Below are 25,725 nucleotides of genomic sequence, written 5' to 3' on the forward strand. Positions count from 1 at the left end.
CATCCATCTTACTGCTTTCCACTAAAATAAGCATCCATTTTATATTAGCTAAAACAACAAAAGAAACCATCTTTACTACAACAAAATATAATATCTCTAATTGACTATACCAGCTAATAGCATAGATTCTCATTCCCTCCTTTTATCATTCTATGATAACTATCAAAGCTTAAAACAATAAATCACCTTAAACACTTCAAGAGTAAAACAACGCCTTCATATTACCTCAGGTGGATAGAAAACAAACTAAGTACAACCAACCCTCTAAATATAATCAAATCAAACTTCAAAATATAATCAAATCAAACTTCAAACTTCAACTTCTAATCAAATCAAACTTCAAACTTCAACTTCTAATCAAATCAAACTTCAACTTCTAATCAAATCAAACTTCAAACTTCTAATCAAATCAACTTCTAATCAAATAAAACTTCAAACTTCAACTTCTAATCAAATCAAACTTCAACTTCTAATCAAATCAACTTCAAACTTCAACTTCTAATCAAATCAAACTTCTAATCAAACTTCTAATCAAATCGAACTTCAACTTCTAATCAAATCAAACTTCAAACTTCAACTTCTAATCAAATCAAACTTCAACTTCTAATCAAATCAAACTTCAACTTCTAATCAAATCGAACTTCAACTTCTAATCAAATCAAACTTCTAACTTCAACTTCTAATCAAATTAAACTTCAAACTTCAACTTCTAATCAAATCAAACTTCAACTTCTAATCGAATCAAACTTCAACTTCTAATCAAATCAAACTTCAAACTTCAATCAAATCAACTTCAAACTTCAACTTCTAATCAAATCAAACTTCAAACTTCAACTTCTAATCAAATCAAACTTCAACTTCTAATCAAATCAAACTTCAAACTTCTAATCAAAACAACTTCTAATCAAATAAAACTTCAAACTTCAACTTCTAATCAAATCAAACTTCAACTTCTAATCAAATCAACTTCAAACTTCAACTTCTAATCAACTTCAAACTTCAACTTCTAATCAAATCAAACTTCAAACTTCAAACTTCTAATCAAATCAACTTCAACTTCTTATCAAATCGAACTTCAACTTCTAATCAAATCAAACTTCAACTTCTAATCAAATCGAACTTCAACTTCTAATCAAATCAAACTTCAAACTTCTAATCAAATCAACTTCAAACTTCAACTTCTAATCAAATAAAACTTCAAACTTCAACTTCTAATCAAATCAAACTTCAAACTTCTAATCAAATCAACTTCAAACTTCAACTTCTAATCAAATCAAACTTCAACTTCTAATCAAATCAAACTTCAAACTTCAACTTCTAATCAAATCAAACTTCAACTTCTAATCAAATCGAACTTCAACTTCTAATCAAATCAACTTCAAACTTCAACTTCTAATCAAATCAAACTTCTAATCAAACTTCTAATCAAATCGAACTTCAACTTCTAATCAAATCAAACTTCAAACTTCAACTTCTAATCAAATCAAACTTCAACTTCTAATCAAATCAAACTTCAACTTCTAATCAAATCGAACTTCAACTTCTAATCAAATCAAACTTCAAACTTCAACTTCTAATCAAATTAAACTTCAAACTTCAACTTCTAACCAAATCAAACTTCAACTTCTAATCAAATCAAACTTCAACTTCTAATCAAATCAAACTTCAAACTTCAATCAAATCAACTTCAAACTTCAACTTCTAATCAAATCAAACTTCAAACTTCTAATCAAATCAAACTTCAACTTCTAATCAAATCAAACTTCAAACTTCTAATCAAATCAACTTCTAATCAAATAAAACTTCAAACTTCAACTTCTAATCAAATCAAACTTCAACTTCTAATCAAATCAACTTCAAACTTCAACTTCTAATCAAATCAAACTTCAAACTTCAACTTCTAATCAAATCAAACTTCAACTTCTAATCAAATCAAACTTCAAACTTCAACTTTTAATCAAATCAAACTTCAAACTTCTACTTCTAATCAAATCAAACTTCAACTTCTAATCAAATCAAACTTCAAACTTCTAATCAAATCAACTTCAAACTTCAACTTCTAATCAAATCAAACTTCAAACTTCAAACTTCTAATCAAATCAACTTCAACTTCTTATCAAATCGAACTTCAACTTCTAATCAAATCAAACTTCAACTTCTAATCAAATCGAACTTCAACTTCTAATCAAATCAAACTTCAAACTTCTAATCAAATCAACTTCAAACTTCAACTTCTAATCAAATAAAACTTCAAACTTCAACTTCTAATCAAATCAAACTTCAAACTTCTAATCAAATCAACTTCAAACTTCAACTTCTAATCAAATCAAACTTCAAACTTCTAATCAAATCAAACTTCAAACTTCAACTTCTAATCAAATCAAACTTCAACTTCTAATCAAATCAAACTTCAAACTTCTAATCAAATCAACTTCAAACTTCAACTTCTAATCAAATCAAACTTCAAACTTCAAACTTCTAATCAAATCAACTTCAACTTCTTATCAAATCGAACTTCAACTTCTAATCAAATCAAACTTCAACTTCTAATCAAATCAAACTTCAAACTTCAATCAAATCAACTTCAAACTTCAACTTCTAATCAAATCAAACTTCAAAGTTCAACTTCTAATCAAATCAAACTTCAACTTCTAATCAAATCAAACTTCAAACTTCTAATCAAATCAACTTCTAATCAAATAAAACTTCAAACTTCAACTTCTAATCAAATCAAACTTCAACTTCTAATCAAATCAACTTCAAACTTCAACTTCTAATCAAATCAAACTTCAAACTTCAACTTCTAATCAAATCAAACTTCAACTTCTAATCAAATCAAACTTCAAACTTCAACTTCTAATCAAATCAAACTTCAACTTCTAATCAAATCAAACTTCAAACTTCTAATCAAATCAACTTCAAACTTCAACTTCTAATCAAATCAAACTTCAAACTTCTAATCAAATCAACTTCAACTTCTAATCAAATCAAACTTCAACTTCTAATCAAATCGAACTTCAACTTCTAATCAAATCAAACTTCAAACTTCTAATCAAATCAACTTCAAACTTCAACTTCTAATCAAATAAAACTTCAAACTTCAACTTCTAATCAAATCAAACTTCAAACTTCTAATCAAATCAACTTCAAACTTCAACTTCTAATCAAATCAAACTTCAACTTCTAATCAAATCAAACTTCAAACTTCAACTTCTAATCAAATCAAACTTCAACTTCTAATCAAATCGAACTTCAACTTCTAATCAAATCAACTTCAAACTTCAACTTCTAATCAAATCAAACTTCTAATCAAACTTCTAATCAAATCGAACTTCAACTTCTAATCAAATCAAACTTCAAACTTCAACTTCTAATCAAATCAAACTTCAACTTCTAATCAAATCAAACTTCAACTTCTAATCAAATCGAACTTCAACTTCTAATCAAATCTAACTTCAAACTTCAACTTCTAATCAAATTAAACTTCAAACTTCAACTTCTAATCAAATCAAACTTCAACTTCTAATCAAATCAAACTTCAAATTCTAATCAAATCAAACTTCAAACTTCAATCAAATCAACTTCAAACTTCAACTTCTAATCAAATCAAACTTCAAACTTCAACTTCTAATCAAATCAAACTTCAACTTCTAATCAAATCAAACTTCAAACTTCTAATCAAATCAACTTCTAATCAAATAAAACTTCAAACTTCAACTTCTAATCAAATCAAACTTCAACTTCTAATCAAATCAACTTCAAACTTCAACTTCTAATCAAATCAAACTTCCAATCAAACTTCTAATCAAATCGAACTTCAACTTCTAATCAAATCAAACTTCAAACTTCAACTTCTAATCAAATCAAACTTCAACTTCTAATCAAATCAAACTTCAACTTCTAATCAAATCGAACTTCAAACTTCAACTTCTAATCAAATCAAACTTCAAACTTCAACTTCTAATCAAATCAAACTTCAACTTCTAATCAAATCAAACTTCAAACTTCTAATCAAATCAACTTCTAATCAAATAAAACTTCAAACTTCAACTTCTAATCAAATCAAACTTCAACTTCTAATCAAATCAACTTCAAACTTCAACTTCTAATCAACTTCAAACTTCAACTTCTAATCAAATCAAACTTCAAACTTCAAACTTCTAATCAAATCAACTTCAACTTCTTATCAAATCGAACTTCAACTTCTAATCAAATCAAACTTCAACTTCTAATCAAATCGAACTTCAACTTCTAATCAAATCAAACTTCAAACTTTTAATCAAATCAACTTCAAACTTCAACTTCTAATCAAATAAAACTTCAAACTTCAACTTCTAATCAAATCAAACTTCAAACTTCTAATCAAATCAACTTCAAACTTCAACTTCTAATCAAATCAAACTTCTAATCAAACTTCTAATCAAATCGAACTTCAACTTCTAATCAAATCAAACTTCAAACTTCAACTTCTAATCAAATCAAACTTCAACTTCTAATCAAATCAAACTTCAACTTCTAATCAAATCGAACTTCAACTTCTAATCAAATCAAACTTCAAACTTCAACTTCTAATCAAATTAAACTTCAAACTTCAACTTCTAATCAAATCAAACTTCAACTTCTAATCAAATCAAACTTCAACTTCTAATCAAATCAAACTTCAAACTTCAATCAAATCAACTTCAAACTTCAACTTCTAATCAAATCAAACTTCAAACTTCAACTTCTAATCAAATCAAACTTCAACTTCTAATCAAATCAAACTTCAAACTTCTAATCAAATCAACTTCTAATCAAATAAAACTTCAAACTTCAACTTCTAATCAAATCAAACTTCAACTTCTAATCAAATCAACTTCAAACTTCAACTTCTAATCAAATCAAACTTCAAACTTCAACTTCTAATCAAATCAAACTTCAACTTCTAATCAAATCAAACTTCAACTTCTAATCAAATCAAACTTCAAACTTCTACTTCTAATCAAATCAAACTTCAACTTCTAATCAAATCAAACTTCAAACTTCTAATCAAATCAACTTCAAACTTCAACTTCTAATCAAATCAAACTTCAACTTCTAATCAAATCAAACTTCAAACTTCTAATCAAATCAACTTCAAACTTCAACTTCTAATCAAATCAAACTTCAAACTTCAAACTTCTAATCAAATCAACTTCAACTTCTTATCAAATCGAACTTCAACTTCTAATCAAATCAAACTTCAACTTCTAATCAAATCGAACTTCAACTTCTAATCAAATCAAACTTCAAACTTCTAATCAAATCAACTTCAAACTTCAACTTCTAATCAAATAAAACTTCAAACTTCAACTTCTAATCAAATCAACTTCAAACTTCAACTTCTAGAGTAAAACAACGCCTTCATATTACCTCAGGTGGATAGAAAACAAACTAAGTACAACCAACCCTCTAAATATAATCAAATCAAACTTCAAAATATAAGCAAATCAAACTTCAAACTTCAACTTCTAATCAAATCAAACTTCAAACTTCAACTTCTAATCAAATCAAACTTCAACTTCTAATCAAATCAAACTTCAAACTTCTAATCAAATCAACTTCTAATCAAATAAAACTTCAAACTTCAACTTCTAATCAAATCAAACTTCAACTTCTAATCAAATCAACTTCAAACTTCAACTTCTAATCAAATCAAACTTCTAATCAAACTTCTAATCAAATCGAACTTCAACTTCTAATCAAATCAAACTTCAAACTTCAACTTCTAATCAAATCAAACTTCAACTTCTAATCAAATCAAACTTCAACTTCTAATCAAATCGAACTTCAACTTCTAATCAAATCAAACTTCTAACTTCAACTTCTAATCAAATTAAACTTCAAACTTCAACTTCTAATCAAATCAACTTCAAACTTCAACTTCTAATCAAATAAAACTTCAAACTTCAACTTCTAATCAAATCAAACTTCAAACTTCTAATCAAATCAACTTCAAACTTCAACTTCTAATCAAATCAAACTTCAACTTCTAATCAAATCAAACTTCAAACTTCAACTTCTAATCAAATCAAACTTCAACTTCTAATCAAATCGAACTTCAACTTCTAATCAAATCAACTTCAAACTTCAACTTCTAATCAAATCAAACTTCTAATCAAACTTCTAATCAAATCGAACTTCAACTTCTAATCAAATCAAACTTCAAACTTCAACTTCTAATCAAATCAAACTTCAACTTCTAATCAAATCAAACTTCAACTTCTAATCAAATCGAACTTCAACTTCTAATCAAATCAAACTTCAAACTTCAACTTCTAATCAAATTAAACTTCAAACTTCAACTTCTAATCAAATCAAACTTCAACTTCAAATCAAATCAAACTTCAACTTCTAATCAAATCAAACTTCAAACTTCAATCAAATCAACTTCAAACTTCAACTTCTAATCAAATCAAACTTCAAACTTCAACTTCTAATCAAATCAAACTTCAACTTCTAATCAAATCAAACTTCAAACTTCTAATCAAATCAACTTCTAATCAAATAAAACTTAAAACTTCAACTTCTAATCAAATCAAACTTCAACTTCTAATCAAATCAACTTCAAACTTCAACTTCTAATCAAATCAAACTTCAAACTTCAACTTCTAATCAAATCAAACTTCAACTTCTAATCAAATCAAACTTCAAACTTCATCTTCTAATCAAATCAAACTTCAAACTTCGACTTCTAATCAAATCAATCTTCAACTTCTAATCAAATCAAACTTCAAACTTCTAATCAAATCAACTTCAAACTTCAACTTCTAATCAAATCAAACTTCAACTTCTAATCAAATCAAACTTCAAACTTCTAATCAAATCAACTTCAAACTTCAACTTCTAATCAAATCAAACTTCAAACTTCAAACTTCTAATCAAATCAACTTCAACTTCTTATCAAATCGAACTTCAACTTCTAATCAAATCAAACTTCAACTTCTAATCAAATCGAACTTCAACTTCTAATCAAATCAACTTCAAACTTCAACTTCTAATCAAATAAAACTTCAAACTTCAACTTCTAATCAAATCAACTTCAAACTTCAACTTCTAATCAAATCAAACTTCTAATCAAACTTCTAATCAAATCGAACTTCAACTTCTAATCAAATCAAACTTCAAACTTCAACTTCTAATCAAATCAAACTTCAATTTCTATTCAAATCAAACTTCAACTTCTAATCAAATCGAACTTCAACTTCTAATCAAATCAAACTTCAAACTTCAACTTCTAATCAAATTAAACTTCAAACTTCAACTTCTAATCAAATCAAACTTCAACTTCTAATCAAATCAAACTTCAACTTCTAATCAAATCAAACTTCAAACTTCAATCAAATCAACTTCAAACTTCAACTTCTAATCAAATCAAACTTCAAACTTCAACTTCTAATCAAATCAAACTTCAACTTCTAATCAAATCAAACTTCAAACTTCTAATCAAATCAACTTCTAATCAAATAAAACTACAAACTTCAACTTCTAATCAAATCAAACTTCAACTTCTAATCAAATCAACTTCAAACTTCAACTTCTAATCAAATCAAACTTCAAACTTCAACTTCTAATCAAATCAAACTTCAACTTCTAATCAAATCAAACTTCAAACTTCAACTTCTAATCAAATCAAACTTCAAACTTCTACTTCTAATCAAATCAAACTTCAACTTCTAATCAAATCAAACTTCAAACTTCTAATCAAATCAACTTCAAACTTCAACTTCTAATCAAATCAAACTTCAAACTTCAAACTTCTAATCAAATCAACTTCAACTTCTTATCAAATCGAACTTCAACTTCTAATCAAATCAAACTTCAACTTCTAATCAAATCGAACTTCAACTTCTAATCAAATCAAACTTCAAACTTCTAATCAAATCAACTTCAAACTTCAACTTCTAATCAAATAAAACTTCAAACTTCAACTTCTAATCAAATCAAACTTCAAACTTCTAATCAAATCAACTTCAAACTTCAACTTCTAATCAAATCAAACTTCAAACTTCTAATCAATTCAAACTTCAACTTCTAATCAAATCAAACTTCAACTTCTAATCAAATCAAACTTCAAACTTCTAATCAAATCAACTTCAAACTTCAACTTCTAATCAAATCAAACTTCAAACTTCAAACTTCTAATCAAATCAACTTCAACTTCTTATCAAATCGAACTTCAACTTCTAATCAAATCAAACTTCAACTTCTAATCAAATCAAACTTCAAACTTCAATCAAATCAACTTCAAACTTCAACTTCTAATCAAATCAAACTTCAAACTTCAACTTCTAATCAAATCAAACTTCAACTTCTAATCAAATCAAACTTCAAACTTCAACTTCTAATCAAATCAAACTTCAACTTCTAATCAAATCAAACTTCAAACTTCTAATCAAATCAACTTCTAATCAAATAAAACTTCAAACTTCAACTTCTAATCAAATCAAACTTCAACTTCTAATCAAATCAACTTCAAACTTCAACTTCTAATCAAATCAAACTTCAAACTTCAACTTCTAATCAAATCAAACTTCAACTTCTAATCAAATCAAACTTCAAACTTCAACTTCTAATCAAATCAAACTTCAAACTTCTACTTCTAATCAAATCAAACTTCAACTTCTAATCAAATCAAACTTCAAACTTCTAATCAAATCAACTTCAAACTTCAACTTCTAATCAAATCAAACTTCAAACTTCAAACTTCTAATCAAATCAACTTCAACTTCTTATCAAATCGAACCTCAACTTCTAATCAAATCAAACTTCAACTTCTAATCAAATCGAACTTCAACTTCTAATCAAATCAAACTTCAAACTTCTAATCAAATCAACTTCAAACTTCAACTTCTAATCAAATAAAACTTCAAACTTCAACTTCTAATCAAATCAAACTTCAAACTTCTAATCAAATCAACTTCAAACTTCAACTTCTAATCAAATCAAACTTCAAACTTCTAATCAAATCAAACTTCAAACTTCAACTTCTAATCAAATCAAACTTCAACTTCTAATCAAATCAAACTTCAAACTTCTAATCAAATCAACTTCAAACTTCAACTTCTAATCAAATCAAACTTCAAACTTCAAACTTCTAATCAAATCAACTTCAACTTCTTATCAAATCGAACTTCAACTTCTAATCAAATCAAACTTCAACTTCTAATCAAATCAAACTTCAAACTTCAATCAAATCAACTTCAAACTTCAACTTCTAATCAAATCAAACTTCAAAGTTCAACTTCTAATCGAATCAAACTTCAACTTCTAATCAAATCAAACTTCAAACTTCTAATCAAATCAACTTCTAATCAAATAAAACTTCAAACTTCAACTTCTAATCAAATCAAACTTCAACTTCTAATCAAATCAACTTCAAACTTCAAATTCTAATCAAATCAAACTTCAAACTTCAACTTCTAATCAAATCAAACTTCAACTTCTAATCAAATCAAACTTCAAACTTCAACTTCTAATCAAATCAAACTTCAAACTTCTACTTCTAATCAAATCAAACTTCAACTTCTAATCAAATCAAACTTCAACTTCTAATCAAATCAAACTTCAAACTTCTAATCAAATCAACTTCAAACTTCAACTTCTAATCAAATAAAACTTCAAACTTCAACTTCTAATCAAATCAAACTTCAAACTTCTAATCAAATCAACTTCAAACTTCAACTTCTAATCAAATCAAACTTCAACTTCTAATCAAATCAAACTTCAAACTTCAACTTCTAATCAAATCAAACTTCAACTTCTAATCAAATCGAACTTCAACTTCTAATCAAATCAACTTCAAACTTCAACTTCTAATCAAATCAAACTTCTAATCAAACTTCTAATCAAATCGAACTTCAACTTCTAATCAAATCAAACTTCAAACTTCAACTTCTAATCAAATCAAACTTCAACTTCTAATCAAATCAAACTTCAACTTCTAATCAAATCGAACTTCAACTTCTAATCAAATCAAACTTCAAACTTCAACTTCTAATCAAATTAAACTTCAAACTTCAACTTCTAATCAAATCAAACTTCAACTTCTAATCAAATCAAACTTCAAATTCTAATCAAATCAAACTTCAAACTTCAATCAAATCAACTTCAAACTTCAACTTCTAATCAAATCAAACTTCAAACTTCAACTTCTAATCAAATCAAACTTCAACTTCTAATCAAATCAAACTTCAAACTTCTAATCAAATCAACTTCTAATCAAATAAAACTTCAAACTTCAACTTCTAATGAAATCAAACTTCAACTTCTAATCAAATCAACTTCAAACTTCAACTTCTAATCAAATCAAACTTCTAATCAAACTTCTAATCAAATCGAACTTCAACTTCTAATCAAATCAAACTTCAAACTTCAACTTCTAATCAAATCAAACTTCAACTTCTAATCAAATCAAACTTCAACTTCTAATCAAATCGAACTTCAAACTTCAACTTCTAATCAAATTAAACTTCAAACTTCAACTTCTAATCAAATCAAACTTCAACTTCTAATCAAATCAAACTTCAACTTCTAATCAAATCAAACTTCAAACTTCAATCAAATCAAACTTCAAACTTCAACTTCTAATCAAATCAAACTTCAACTTCTAATCAAATCAAACTTCAAACTTCTAATCAAATCAACTTCTAATCAAATAAAACTTCAAACTTCAACTTCTAATCAAATCAAACTTCAACTTCTAATCAAATCAACTTCAAACTTCAACTTCTAATCAACTTCAAACTTCAACTTCTAATCAAATCAAACTTCAAACTTCAAACTTCTAATCAAATCAACTTCAACTTCTTATCAAATCGAACTTCAACTTCTAATCAAATCAAACTTCAACTTCTAATCAAATCGAACTTCAACTTCTAATCAAATCAAACTTCAAACTTCTAATCAAATCAACTTCAAACTTCAACTTCTAATCAAATAAAACTTCAAACTTCAACTTCTAATCAAATCAAACTTCAAACTTCTAATCAAATCAACTTCAAACTTCAACTTCTAATCAAATCAAACTTCAACTTCTAATCAAATCAAACTTCAAACTTCAACTTCTAATCAAATCAAACTTCAACTTCTAATCAAATCAAACTTCTAATCAAACTTCTAATCAAATCGAACTTCAACTTCTAATCAAATCAAACTTCAAACTTCAACTTCTAATCAAATCAAACTTCAACTTCTAATCAAATCAAACTTCAACTTCTAATCAAATCGAACTTCAACTTCTAATCAAATCAAACTTCAAACTTCAACTTCTAATCAAATTAAACTTCAAACTTCAACTTCTAATCAAATCAAACTTCAACTTCTAATCAAATCAAACGTCAACTTCTAATCAAATCAAACTTCAAACTTCAATCAAATCAACTTCAAACTTCAACTTCTAATCAAATCAAACTTCAAACTTCAACTTCTAATCAAATCAAACTTCAACTTCTAATCAAATCAAACTTCAAACTTCTAATCAAATCAACTTCTAATCAAATAAAACTTCAAACTTCAACTTCTAATCAAATCAAACTTCAACTTCTCATCAAATCAACTTCAAACTTCAACTTCTAATCAAATCAAACTTCAAACTTCAACTTCTAATCAAATCAAACTTCAACTTCTAATCAAATCAAACTTCAAACTTCAACTTCTAATCAAATCAAACTTCAAACTTCTACTTCTAATCAAATCAAACTTCAACTTCTAATCAAATCAAACTTCAAACTTCTAATCAAATCAACTTCAAACTTCAACTTCTAATCAAATCAAACTTCAAACTTCAAACTTCTAATCAAATCAACTTCAACTTCTTATCAAATCGAACTTCAACTTCTAATCAAATCAAACTTCAACTTCTAATCAAATCGAACTTTAACTTCTAATCAAATCAAACTTCAAACTTCTAATCAAATCAACTTCAAACTTCAACTTCTAATCAAATAAAACTTCAAACTTCAACTTCTAATCAAATCAAACTTCAAACTTCTAATCAAATCAACTTCAAACTTCAACTTCTAATCAAATCAAACTTCAAACTTCAACTTCTAATCAAATCAAACTTCAACTTCTAATCAAATCAAACTTCAAACTTCAAACTTCTAATCAAATCAACTTCAACTTCTTATCAAATCGAACTTCAACTTCTAATCAAATCAAACTTCAACTTCTAATCAAATCGAACTTCAACTTCTAATCAAATCAAACTTCAAACTTCTAATCAAATCAAACTTCAACTTCTAATCAAATCAAACTTCAACTTCTAATCAAATCAAACTTCAAACTTCAACTTCTAATCAAATCAAACTTCAACTTCTAATCAAATCAAACTTCAAACTTCAACTTCTAATCAAATCAAACTTCAAACTTCAACTTCTAATCAAATCAAACTTCAACTTCTAATCAAATCGAACTTCAACTTCTAATCAAATCAACTTCAAACTTCAACTTCTAATCAAATCAAACTTCTAATCAAACTTCTAATCAAATCGAACTTCAACTTCTAATCAAATCAAACTTCAAACTTCAACTTCTAATCAAATCAAACTTCAACTTGTAATCAAATCAAACTTCAACTTCTAATCAAATTGAACTTCAACTTCTAATCAAATCAAACTTCAAACTTCAACTTCTAATCAAATTAAACTTCAAACTTCAACTTCTAATCAAATCAAACTTCAACTTCTAATCAAATCAAACTTCAACTTCTAATCAAATCAAACTTCAACTTCTAATCAAATCAAACTTCAACTTCTAATCAAATCGAACATCAACTTCTAATCAAATCAAACTTCAAACTTCAACTTCTAATCAAATTAAACTTCAAACTTCAACTTCTAATCAAATCAAACTTCAACTTCTAATCAAATCAAACTTCAAATTCTAATCAAATCAAACTTCAAACTTCAATCAAATCAACTTCAAACTTCAACTTCTAATCAAATCAAACTTCAAACTTCAACTTCTAATCAAATCAAACTTCAACTTGTAATCAAATCAAACTTCAACTTCTAATCAAATTGAACTTCAACTTCTAATCAAATCAAACTTCAAACTTCAACTTCTAATCAAATTAAACTTCAAACTTCAACTTCTAATCAAATCAAACTTCAACTTCTAATCAAATCAAACTTCAACTTCTAATCAAATCAAACTTCAACTTCTAATCAAATCAAACTTCAACTTCTAATCAAATCAAACTTCAAACTTCAACTTCTAATCAAATTAAACTTCAAACTTCAACTTCTAATCAAATCAAACTTCAACTTCTAATCAAATCAAACTTCAAATTCTAATCAAATCAAACTTCAAACTTCAATCAAATCAACTTCAAACTTCAACTTCTAATCAAATCAAACTTCAAACTTCAACTTCTAATCAAATCAAACTTCAACTTCTAATCAAATCAAACTTCAAACTTCTAATCAAATCAACTTCTAATCAAATAAAACTTCAAACTTCAACTTCTAATCAAATCAAACTTCTAATCAAACTTCTAATCAAATCGAACTTCAACTTCTAATCAAATCAAACTTCAAACTTCAACTTCTAATGAAATCAAACTTCAACTTCTAATCAAATCAAACTTCAACTTCTAATCAAATCGAACTTCAACTTCTAATCAAATCAAACTTCAAATTTCAACTTCTAATCAAATTAAACTTCAAACTTCAACTTCTAATCAAATCAAACTTCAACTTCTAATCAAATCAAACTTCAACTTCTAATCAAATCAAACTTCAAACTTCAATCAAATCAACTTCAAACTTCAACTTCTAATCAAATCAAACTTCAAACTTCAACTTCTAATCAAATCAAACTTCAACTTCTAATCAAATCAAACTTCAAACTTCTAATCAAATCAACTTCTAATCAAATAAAACTTCAAACTTCAACTTCTAATCAAATCAAACTTCAACTTCTAATCAAATCAACTTCAAACTTCAACTTCTAATCAACTTCAAACTTCAACTTCTAATCAAATCAAACTTCAAACTTCAAACTTCTAATCAAATCAACTTCAACTTCTTATCAAATCGAACTTCAACTTCTAATCAAATCAAACTTCAACTTCTAATCAAATCGAACTTCAACTTCTAATCAAATCAAACTTCAAACTTCTAATCAAATCAACTTCAAACTTCAACTTCTAATCAAATATAACTTCAAACTTCAACTTCTAATCAAACTTCAAACTTCTAATCAAATCAACTTCAAACTTCAACTTCTAATCAAATCAAACTTCAACTTCTAATCAAATCAAACTTCAAACTTCAACTTCTAATCAAATCAAACTTCAACTTCTAATCAAATCAAACTTCAAACTTCAATCAAATCAACTTCAAACTTCAACTTCTAATCAAATCAAACTTCAAACTTCAACTTCTAATCAAATCAAACTTCAACTTCTAATCAAATCAAACTTCAAACTTCTAATCAAATCAACTTCTAATCAAATAAAACTTCAAACTTCAACTTCTAATCAAATCAAACTTCAACTTCTAATCAAATCAACTTCAAACTTCAACTTCTAATCAAATCAAACTTCAAACTTCAACTTCTAATCAAATCAAACTTCAACTTCTAATCAAATCAAACTTCAAACTTCTAATCAAATCAACTTCAAACTTCAACTTCTAATCAAATCAAACTTCAAACTTCAAACTTCTAATCAAATCAACTTCAACTTCTTATCAAATCGAACTTCAACTTCTAATCAAATCAAACTTCAACTTCTAATCAAATCGAACTTCAACTTCTAATCAAATCGAACTTCAAACTTCTAATCAAATCAACTTCAAACTTCAACTTCTAATCAAATAAAACTTCAAACTTCAACTTCTAATCAAATCAAACTTCAAACTTCTAATCAAATCAACTTCAAACTTCAACTTCTAATCAAATCAAACTTCAAACTTCTAATCAAATCAAACTTCAAACTTCAACTTCTAATCAAATCAAACTTCAACTTCTAATCAAATCAAACTTCAAACTTCTAATCAAATCAACTTCAAACTTCAACTTCTAATCAAATCAAACTTCAAACTTCAAACTTCTAATCAAATCAACTTCAACTTCTTATCAAATCGAACTTCAACTTCTAATCAAATCAAACTTCAACTTCTAATCAAATCGAACTTCAACTTCTAATCAAATCAAACTTCAAACTTCTAATCAAATCAACTTCAAACTTCAACTTCTAATCAAATCAAACTTCAACTTCTAATCAAATCAAACTTCAAACTTCTAATCAAATCAACTTCAAACTTCAACTTCTAATCAAATCAAACCTCAAGCTTCAAACTTCTAATCAAATCAACTTCAACTTCTTATCAAATCGAACTTCAACTTCTAATCAAATCAAACTTCAACTTCTAATCAAATCAAACTTCAAACTTCTAATCAAATCAAACTTCAACTTCTAATCAAATCAAACTTCAACTTCTAATCAAATCAAACTTCAAACTTCAACTTCTAATCAAATCAAACTTCAACTTCTAATCAAATCCAACTTCAAACTTCAACTTCTAATCAAATCAAACTTCAACTTCTAATCAAATCGAACTTCAACTTCTAATCAAATCAACTTCAAACTTCAACTTCTAATCAAATCAAACTTCTAATCAAACTTCTAATCAAATCGAACTTCAACTTCTAATCAAATCAAACTTCAAACTTCAACTTCTAATCAAATCAAACTTCAACTTGTAATCAAATCAAACTTCAACTTCTAATCAAATTGAACTTCAACTACTAATCAAATCAAACTTCAAACTTCAACTTCTAATCAAATTAAACTTCAAACTTCAACTTCTAATCAAATCAAACTTCAACTTCTAATCAAATCAAACTTCAACTTCTAATCAAATCAAACTTCAAACTTCAATCAAATCAACTTCAAACTTCAACTTCTAATCAAATCAAACTTCAAACTTCAACTTCTAATCAAATCAAACTTCAACTTCTAATCAAATCAAACTTCAAACTTCTAATCAAATCAACTTCTAATCAAATAAAACTTCAAACTTCAACTTCTAATCAAATCAAACTTCAACTTCTAATCAAATCAACTTCAAACTTCAACTTCTAATCAAATCAAACTTCAAACTTCAACTTCTAATCAAATCAAACTTCAACTTCTAATCAAATCAAACTTCAAACTTCAACTTCTAATCAAATCAAACTTCAAACTTCTACTTCTAATCAAATCAAACTTCAACTTCTAATCAAATCAAACTTCAAACTTCTAATCAAATCAACTTCAAACTTCAACTTCTAATCAAATCAAACTTCAAACTTCAAACTTCTAATCAAATCAACTTCAACTTCTTATCAAATCGAACTTCAACTTCTAATCAAATCAAACTTCAACTTCTAATCAAATCGAACTTCAACTTCTAATCAAATCAAACTTCAAACTTCTAATCAAATCAACTTCAAACTTCAACTTCTAATCAAATAAAACTTCAAACTTCAACTTCTAATCAAATCAAACTTCAAACTTCTAATCAAATCAACTTCAAACTTCAACTTCTAATCAAATCAAACTTCAAACTTCAACTTCTAATCAAATCAAACTTCAAACTTCAACTTCTAATCAAATCAAACTTCAACTTCTAATCAAATCAAACTTCAAACTTCTAATCAAATCAACTTCAAACTTCAACTTCTAATCAAATCAAACTTCAAACTTCAAACTTCTAATCAAATCAACTTCAACTTCTTATCAAATCGAACTTCAACTTCTAATCAAATCAAACTTCAACTTCTAATCAAATCGAACTTCAACTTCTAATCAAATCAAACTTCAAACTTCTAATCAAATCAACTTCAAACTTCAACTTCTAATCAAATCAAACTTCAACTTCTAATCAAATCAAACTTCAAACTTCTAATCAAATCAACTTCAAACTTCAACTTCTAATCAAATCAAACTTAAAACTTCAAACTTCTAATCAAATCAACTTCAACTTCTTATCAAATCGAGCTTCAACTTCTAATCAAATCAAACTTCAACTTCTAATCAAATCGAACATCAACTTCTAATCAAATCAAACTTCAAACTTCTAATCAAATCAACTTCAAACTTCAACTTCTAATCAAATAAAACTTCAAACCAACTTCTAATCAAATCAAATTAAAAAGGAAACTACATCAATACTGGACCACCATTAACACTTCTAAACAATGACCCCTGACACCAGAAAACTGCTCCCTGCTACAATATCTCTTACATGAACTGCTTCTTGCCTACATCACCTTAACCCTTTTAGTTTCAAAACTCCACACATGCATCATTCTTCTGGTATAGCCCTCCAAAGGGCACATATCCTATTACACCTATTCTATTATGTTGCTCATCCTCAAAACCACTTCATCTTCCCCTTCACTCTTACCTCCTAATCTAATAATCTTCCTAGTCGTTCAAAACTCTTCCTTCACACTATCAACATCCTCAGCCTCCTTATCATATAATTCAGTTTGTCTTACCACTAACATTCTTGAAGTACCAATACACTCTAACACCATCTCCATTCTTCTCAATACGCATTTCAGAATAGCCAACCTGACAAAAATACAAACAATTAAAATTCCCATATACAATGCTATATTAATCAACTTGTCCGACCAGCCCCCAAAATCCTAATCACCCCAACTATTCGACTCCTTCATGTTATCCATTTACTCTCTTATCTTTGTAATAAAACTAGTAATATTCTCTGTCTGATCCCTAACTCCCATCATACAACTACCTTTTACTATAGCACAGACACATCCTTCCAGAGCCAACAAATAATCTAGGGCATATCTGTTCTGCATAGTAAAGAGCCTAAGTTCAATAAGTCCCTGGGTAATCATGTCGAGGGCCCCCGTGGTTGCATTACCCAAGATAGTGAGACCACAAATGAGGTAATTGCGATTATTGGCAGCCAAATAACCTCCAGTGAAGCCTAGACTAAAGAAGCTCGCCCATCCCTATCCCACAGAGCCCCCATGTGTTCCTAGAGATGTGGGATCTTTCCACTTTGAACAAAATTCTTCTGAAACAGTTTTAGTCACCAACCTTTGACGAGAGACCCACTGGGAGGGACAGGTTATTGTCATAGGAATCAGGGTTCCTATTGCTACCTCGGGACTGGTGGATTCAGGACATTAGTGGCTGTACCATTAAAGAAAAAGAAAAGGTTTGTATCCGTTAAAAACAAAGTGCCATGACATATCGAATACATGTTTAACTCACCTCCCTCTATCAAGATCCTAAACTGCTCAGAGAACCATTGTGCATCTCTGCCACCTCTTTCTTTCATCATCTTGGTAAAAGTTGGGTGTGAATTTGCACGGTTTGGCGATATCCGCGACCAAACATACGTCCTGTGAATGTGAATTATCCTTTGGTAACGGAAGACCAATAGCAGGCGGGGCAATAAAGGGTTCATAAATAAGGTGGGTTTAGACGCCTTTATTTTTGCTTTCTCCCTCCAATTATCACATATAAGGTACTTTAGGGGGTCCCATTCTGGTCATGCTGAATAATGCCTGTACTGAGGTTATGGGTGGGTAGCAAACAACTGACTGTGGGGAGTACATAACTGAGTGAGCTCGGAGAAATAAGTTACCTCTTGGGACTTCTCCGAGAAACTTGAGATCACGTTTACATCTCTGTAGTGGAGAGACCAGACATAGTTCTGTGAGAATCCAACCTACCGCACTTCGACATACATCATCAATTTTTACATTTAGTCCAATAACAAGGTAACATTTTATGATGACAGTCCTTCAACAGTCACGAAAAGTGAAGATGCCTCAAAAGTCCAATACAGGCCTTCAGTCGGCTGACGTTCCATTTTCCAAATCCCTCCGGGTTATCATCATCGCATTAGAGTACATCTCCTTGGCACAGGTGGTGATCGTGGTTAGGTTGGTTCGGCCTGCACTTCTTTCCTCCATCATACCTGGAATCTGCAAGGCTTTAAGACAGATGATCACCAGGGGCATTTTCATTATACGTTAACCTCGAGTACTCCGAGGAGAGATTTCAGCACGTAGTCTCCTGGTATTATGGACTCGTCCCCTTATGTAACTGGTAGTAGCTTCGGTGCCTCTTGTACCTGGGAATGCAGGACTGGTAAAGCAGGGGTTAATTGCTGTGCATAAATAATTAATTCATCGCTGAGGGCGTGTGGGTCAGAATAACTTCCACACACTTAATCATAATGTGCCCCTGACAACTCTATAAGATCTACTTATATACACTCAAAGGGTCAATAGACAATAGGTGCAGGAGTAGGCCACTCGGCCCCTCGAGCCAGCACCGCCATTCAATGTGATCATGGCTGATCATTCAAAATCAGTACCCCGTTCCTGCCTCTAACGTGTTCAATCCCTTAATAATCCTATGTTTCAATAAGATCCCCTCTCATTCTTCTAAATTCCAGCGTATACAAGCCCAGTCGCTCCAGTCTTTCAACATACAACAGTGCCGCCATTCCGGGAATTAACCTCGTAAACTTACGCTGCACGCCCTCAATAGCAAGAATATCCTTCCTCAAATTCGGAGACCAAAACTGCACACAATACTCCAGGTGTGGTCTCACTCCAGGTGCAGTTCTCCAACTGCAGAAGGACCTCTTTGCTCCTATACTCAACTCCTCTTGTTATGATGGCCAACATTCCATTGACTTTCTTCACTACCTGCTGTACCTGCATACTTCCTTTCAGTGACGGATGGTCAGTTCAATATGAGTGTCATTCCCTTTGTCTTTCCGGGATTATTTCATCTGCAAATTTCAAAATCTGAGGCTTGTTTTAACGCCTCCTGGTGAATTTTCGGATGCAACCAGATTTCCTTTGCCATCCTGACCATACCCTCCTTACTAGCATGCGTAAAGAAGTGTATATAGTTGAAAGGAACGGGCAGAAAAACATCAGGTACACAAATTTGCCCAAGAGGGGTAAGCCAGAGCCCAGTCAACGAGTCAATGGCACAATCCTCTCATTTTCAAGATCACGTTGCCCAGCAGAGGCATCCCCCTGCACTAACCCTACATCACCCATGTCTGGCAAGGCCGTTCTGCCCATTAGAATCTTTGGTTCTGTGGGGACCATAGTGCAGGATTCGCAAGCTACGGTGCGGGCAGTGATGTCAGCAAAGGGCATTTCCCTGGCAATTTTAGTCGCGGCCACCCGGATGGGCATTGCACTTGATAATGGCCAGTTGTGTTGGGAGAGCTGGGGCTTGCAATAGGTTGATCACATAAAGCTGAAAATGGGCAATCTTATAAAGGACGTCCAATGTCTGGTGCAGTGACTAGCACTGTTTTAGATTGCGGCATGCTTCTTCTTGTTGGGGTGAGAGAGTGAGTTGCTGTGGTGCCTTGGCGGAGGCAAGGGTGACAGTAATTTAGTGTACACTGTCACGTTGGGGATCCACTCCGGCAGAAATTCACCAAGCCCAGAAAAACCCCTCATCCGTCTAGGGGTGGTCGGGCTGGTATGGTTCCCAAAGGGTTCTCCATCGTACCCCCTCGGTTGGATTCAGGATAGCGGACGTTAGGGTGAACACATCTCTTGCGACTGTTTCGTACATGGTTAATGTTGATCTTATACAATTCACAAATCCAAACAGTCTGGGGCATTCCTAGAAATGTTCATCATTTCCTGCAACTTCCATGGGGTGTATACATGCATCACAGCCTGCGCCCCATTCTGTCCTGCTAATGGATTTGGCATTGCTCTCAGTAGCATTATCTTTTTAGTCTTTTTAATTTCCTGCTGGTTCTCAGCCTCGCGTTTCCTTAGTTCTTCGTTGCACTCTCTCACTGATGAATTCAATTACTGCTGCTCCTTCCTCTTCTGCCTCAGCCCTTCCCCTCCTTTCATCCTCCTTTTCAGTTTCCCGGTCGCTATCGGTATCATCTTCCTCTGGGGATGCCCTTCCCTGTGGGGGTGCCGATGCCCCCCCCCCCCCCCCCCGATGGGATCTTAGTGGGGCAGTTCCTGCTCTTGGGGACAGGTGGCTAGGGGCATATGGAGGAGGTGTTGTACACCATTCCCGACTTTCCCAATTTACACCTCATCCTCCTCTTCTATAAACAGGGTCGCCATGCCAGACAAGGAGTCCTCGGGGTTATTTCGCTTAAATTTCCATTTTTGCATTACCAATTGTTTACTATCCTGTTGACCAACTGCATTTTTCCTCCTGATCATCATGCCATTGGCACTCTGCCAATAATACATCCCAACCTTTCAATATGCCTTCCTTCGTATGTAACTCTATCCCTCTACAACTTAGATTATCCATCCAATATGCTGAAACTCCTCCCACACCTCTTTCTTCATATTTCCATTCCTCAATCTATTTCTTGTCTCTCTCTCTCTCTCTCTCTCTCTCTCTCTCTCTCTCTCTCTCTCTCTCTCTCTCTCCTCTCTCTCCCTCTCTCTCCCTCTCTCTCCCTCTCTCTCCCTCTCTCTCTCTCTCTCTCTCTCTCTCTCTCTCTCTCTCTCTCTCTCTCTCTCTCTCTCTCTCTCTCTCTCTCTCTCTCTCTCTCTCTCTCTCTCTCTCTCTATCTCTCTCCCTCTCTCTCTCCCTCCCTCCCTCTCTCCCTCCCTCTCTCCCCTCCGCCTGCTTACTGACTTCAGTCAGTCTACTATATCCTTAAGAATATCTCAAGGGTTAAAGGACTTATGGCTCAGCAAGATAGCTGCAGCGGTTTCAGAAGCAGCCACTCAAGTTTCACTAAGGCCAAGAAAGTGAATCACATCATTCCAGTTCTGAGGTCTCACACTCGCATCCAATCTATCAAAGAATTAATTTCAAAATACTACTGTTGATTCATAAAGCACTGAATGGTTTAGGGCCAAAATACATTTCTGATCTTCTGCTACACTATAAACCATCCAGACCTCCCAGGCCTTCCGGGACAGATCTGCTCTCTGTCCCAGAGTCAGAAATAAACCTGGAGAAGCAGCGTTTAATTTTTTATGCACTACATATATGAAACAAACTCCCAGAAAACTGCAGGTTCGCTGCAACACTCAGTTCCTTTAAATCGAGGCTGAAGACTTCTGTTTGACGCTGCCTCTTATTAAATCAAATGATTATTCATTCTAACATTGCACTGTAACCTTTATTCGGGTATTTTATACCTGTCTTATTCTATTTCAGCTTCCTGCTCTTTAATGTTTTATGTAAAACACTTTAAATTGCCTTGTTGCTGGAATGTGCCATATAAATAAACTTGCTTTGCCTTCGGCTTTTACATTCCATGCTTCCCCCACGCTGACCATCCTTCGTCTCCTAATCTCTTGGTTACAAGCTGATAACTGTGTGCAATATGTACGTTTTCCAGGGTCTAAGTAACACATATCCCCCCTTCCCCTCCAGGAGGGAAACTCGGTTAACACACTGACCAATTTATAAAGTATTTCTACAGACCCCATCTTCCCTGGGACGGGTTACTCAATTTAAAGTCTCCAATTCATAAAACTTTCTTACTGGCTTATTGGCTTCTATGTGACCACTGTGTTCCCAGGAACCTTTTTCAGGAGTCCAGACACAAAGGATCTGATAGTGCACTTTTACTCCCTTCAAGGTCCAGGTCAGATTGTTGGATATAATTTCAGCAGGACTCAGCCGTGCTTCCCCAGCCGGGGTGATACGTATCTGGAACAGGGCTACGTGAAGTAATTTGACCCATGTAATTCCCATTTCACCCTGTAGTTGGCCAATTTACTTTTAAGGTCTGATTAACCCTTTCAACTAGTCCGGCAGTCTGAGGTCTGTAGGCACTATACAACTATTACTGGATGCCCATCTGGGTACAGAATTCGTTGTTTATTTGACCCATGAAATAAGAGCCGTTGTCTGAACTTAATCGGCTTGGAATTCCATACCTGGGAATAATCTCATTTAACACTTCACGACAGTAGAGGCTTTGTTATCCCTTGTCTGGTGAGCCTCAATCCATTTACTAAACTCATCTACAATAACTAATACATATTTATAACACTGACATCTCTCCAGCTCACTGTAGTCCATCTGGAGGGTCTCAAAGGGATCCACGGACAATGGTGTTTTACCCATCTCATAAGGTACACCCTTTCCAGGATTATGTTGCTGACCAATCAGGCAACGATTGCTAATACCTTGAGCCAGAGATTGTAACCGTGAATGCCAGCATGTGGCTAGGAGCATATCACTGGTTGCTTTACCACCACAATGAGTTGCAAAGTGTATATATTCAATAACCCACATTGCTAAATCATCTGACATACAAGCCTGTCCAGCAGGGGTGATCTACAGTTTAGATTCACAATCAACTGTGCACCCGAGCTGTTTCCACATTACCTTATCCCGGTCAGGAGCGTCCTCCTGTAATTTAATGACGTCTTGGATGGTTGGCATTCCTTTCCAAGGGAGACTTGCTTTTATTTGAGCTTTTAGTCTGGCCCATCATTTTAGGCACAACCACCCGCTGTCCCCGGGACGCCTCTCTAGCTTCCTAATCGGTTCCCTACATCCACCAGTGTTTGACCTGTTGTGTGGGCAGATCATTTCATAACGGAAATCTGCTCTGTTGTATTAGGACAACTAGTTCAGCTGGCTGAGCAGAATGCTCAAAGCTGCTGACTCCAGTTTGCCATCCTGACAACATATGGGAGATTTAGGGACTTCAGGCAATTCTGTGATTCCATTCATCCAAATCAGGAAACAAACAGTCTCCCTTCGTTCGGGGAAAGCCAGCCATTGGACTACGTAATCCCTTACATCCATATCCCCAGACCCCATCAGGGTCTTACCAGACTTCTGTCTCAAACGTTTCTCATGAGCACATTCCTTCTTTAACACTCCGACTGATTTAGCCACTCCCCCTCCTGCAATTCCTATTCCCAATTTCAAAGCATTATCCTGCCAACTTGCCAACACTGAAGCTTCCCTTAATTCTTGACAATACTGTTTCCACAGGGCAATAAGTTCCTTTGCCAGAGTACCCCTATTACTCTTCCAAATTATCTCCTGAACCTTCTTAACATCATCCAGAGCCTTTATTCCTTCTAATGGCCAAAAGTCATCCCCTAATTTCTTGTTTAACTCCCCCGACAATTGTCTGAATTGCTCCGATTTGTCAGGATACCGTTCACATAAGATTTGCAAAGGACTGTTTGATTCAGTTGTAGTATCCAAACGATTACCCATCTTGCTGACTGATAATTCAACACAGTGCGTTGCAAATGACACAAATTACACAGACGCATTCCAAACGTCACACATCTTAATACCCCCACAACACTTCACACAAGTTCACACACCTCACAACACTTTCATACACACAATCGGACCCAATCTTACAGCGACTGTAACCCACGCTTTCAGGACTGAAACCTGAACAACGTCCGCACTTTCAGGACTGAAACCTGACCTGTGCCCCACTCTCTCAGGACTGAAACCTGACCCAGTGGTATTGATATCGATATCATTAAATTATAGTCGACTCCCAGTGATACCAATCACTGACCAAAATATCTGCCGCTTCCAGTATTCACCAGACTGACCTGATTTCGTCAAGATATCACACAAGAGTTAGCGAATGGCCAATTCGTCATCAGACGACAGATCAGAGGAAACCGATGCAGTAAAACAAACCACTTGCATCGGGGGCCCAATTCCACTCTCTGCCTCCGAGACTTCTCAGCTCCTTGGCCGCGAACTCGTGGTAATTGTCTTTTGAAATCCCACCGCTGCCACCAAATGTTAAATCAAATTCTTTACCTTCAGTCTGAATAATCACACGTGATACTGGATTAGCACATCAGATTTATTCCACCATGGGGTTCTTCCCGAGAAGATCTCCAGACACAACACTAGTGTCTGAAGAGATCTCAACTCAGGGCAGGGGAAGAACAACTTCTCCACCATTGTTTACTTTTTTATACAGAAAAAGAGAGGTGTGACAAAAAGAAATCAAGGACCAATTACACATCTAATACAATTTCCATGGTTACAGAGAAGACAAAATCATTGATACAGGTCACATGCTCAAAAACCAAACCATTAATATAAGTCACATGTATTTAGAGAAACGCATCAATTTACCTAGCGTGGATTCAAACTTTTCCTACTTTCACACGCACCCAAATAAGGAGTTGCTAATAAGAAAGAAACTTTCTTATCTCTATAGACGAGCAATCTCGCAGCTGCATGACCTTGCTTTACTGTTTCAATACACAGTACTCGCAGTCAGACAGAGTGGGAGAGGACAATAGCCCATCTCTTCTGTACACTCCTTATTACTCGTAAAGGGACAAACACATTCTGTTCCCAAGGATAACATTTCTGCCACAAGCATCCATCTTACTGCTTTCCACTAAAATAAGCATCCATTTTATATTAGCTAAAACAACAAAAGAAACCATCTTTACTACAACAAAATATAATATCTCTAATTGACTATACCAGCTAATAGCATAGATTCTCAGTCTTTCCGCTGACTGGATGGCACACAACAAAAAAAAGCTTTTCACTGTACCTCGGTACACGTGACAATAAAGCAAACTCAAACCCAACTCATTTAAGGTGAGAACTGCCGGAATACATAATAGGAAATAGACAATAGGTGCAGGAGTAGGCCATTCGGCCCTTCGCGCCAGCACCGCCATTCACTGTGATCATGGCTGATCATTCCCACTCGGTACCCCGTTCCTGCC

General features: G+C 32.5%; 1 protein-coding gene across 1 annotated transcript in view; it reads left to right on the top strand.

The window, feature by feature from the left end:
- Window positions 1–25,725, top strand: part of LOC144612204 (myelin-associated glycoprotein-like) — a 760,913-nt gene that overhangs the window by 60,194 nt on the left and 674,994 nt on the right.

This window comes from Rhinoraja longicauda, chromosome 43 (assembly GCF_053455715.1).
Source record: "Rhinoraja longicauda isolate Sanriku21f chromosome 43, sRhiLon1.1, whole genome shotgun sequence".
NCBI classification, from domain to species: domain Eukaryota; kingdom Metazoa; phylum Chordata; class Chondrichthyes; order Rajiformes; family Arhynchobatidae; genus Rhinoraja; species Rhinoraja longicauda.